Source organism: Capsicum annuum, unplaced genomic scaffold (genome assembly GCF_002878395.1).
Source record: "Capsicum annuum cultivar UCD-10X-F1 unplaced genomic scaffold, UCD10Xv1.1 ctg39439, whole genome shotgun sequence".
Classification (NCBI taxonomy): domain Eukaryota; kingdom Viridiplantae; phylum Streptophyta; class Magnoliopsida; order Solanales; family Solanaceae; genus Capsicum; species Capsicum annuum.
In genome coordinates this window covers 1-1,071 of record NW_025846658.1, presented here as the reverse complement: position 1 = coordinate 1,071, position 1,071 = coordinate 1, and the positions used below count along the sequence as shown (strand labels likewise).

Below are 1,071 nucleotides of genomic sequence, written 5' to 3'. Positions count from 1 at the left end.
AAGTCCTCGTGTTGTATCCCTTCCTTTTTTGTTTCCTTTAAAATTCAGTTTAATTTTGCCGGTTCGATCCGCGAATCTTTTGTTTTTCCTCTTGGCGGAAACGAGAACGGGGGAAAAGCGAAGGGGCCCGCGTGCGGTGTGTGACTGGCGGCGTTGGAGAAAGAGGCATAATAGAATTTGGTGTGCTGGGAATGACGGATACGATCATACCAGCACTAATGCACCGGATCCCATCAGAACTTCGAAGTTAACCGTGCTTGGGCGAGAGTAGTACTAGGATGGCTGACCCCTTGCGAAGTCCTCGTGTTCCATCCCTTCTTTTTTTTTTCCTTTAATATTCGGTTTAATTTTACCGGTTCGATCGGCGAATCTTTTTGTTTTTCCTCTTGGCGGAAACGAGAAAGGGGGCAAGGCGCAGGGGCGTGCGTGAGGGGTGTGACGGACTGCGGAGGAGATGAAGCATAATAGAATTTGAAGTACTGGGAATGACGGTTGCGATCATACCAGCACTAACGCACCGGATCCCATCAGAACTCCGAAGTTAAGCGTGCTTGGGCGAGAGTAGTACTAGGATGGGTGACCGCCTGGGAAGTCTTCGTGTAGCATCCCTTCTTTTTTTTTGTCCTTAAAAATTTGTTTTAATTTTGTCCGTTTGATCGACGAATCTTTTTGTTTTTCTTCTTGGCGGAATGAGAAAGAAGGCAAGGCGCAAGGGCGCGCGTGCGGTGTGTGACTGGCGGCGCAGGAGAAATAGGCATAGTAAAATTTGGAGTGCTGGGTATGACGGATGAGATCATACCAGCACTAACGTACCGGATCCCATCAGAACTCCGAAGTTAAGCGTGCTTGCGCGAGAGTAGTTCTAGGATGGGTGACCCCCTGGGAAGTCCTCGTGTTGCTTTGCTTTTTTTTTTTTCCATTAAATTTCGGTTTAATTTTGCCGGTTCGATCGGCGAATCTTTTTGTTTTTCCCCTTGGCGGAAACAAAAAAGGGGGCAAGGCACAGGGGCGCGCGTGCGGGGCGTGACGGGCGGCGGAGGAGATGAAGCATAATAGAATTTGGAGTGCTGG

At 49.0% G+C, this 1,071-nt stretch overlaps 3 non-coding genes across 3 annotated transcripts; all 3 read left to right on the top strand.

Moving 5' to 3' along the window:
- The first annotated feature begins 196 nt into the window (after nucleotides 1-196).
- Nucleotides 197-315, top strand: LOC124891658. Its single transcript, XR_007049782.1, has one exon. It is a non-coding gene; the product is annotated as a 5S ribosomal RNA (ribosomal RNA).
- A 175-nt stretch (nucleotides 316-490) lies between these two features.
- LOC124891657 lies at nucleotides 491-609 on the top strand. The gene has a single exon (XR_007049781.1). It is a non-coding gene; the product is annotated as a 5S ribosomal RNA (ribosomal RNA).
- Nucleotides 610-785: 176 nt separating this feature from the next.
- LOC124891659 lies at nucleotides 786-904 on the top strand. Its single transcript, XR_007049783.1, has one exon. It is a non-coding gene; the product is annotated as a 5S ribosomal RNA (ribosomal RNA).
- The last annotated feature ends 167 nt before the right edge of the window (nucleotides 905-1,071 follow it).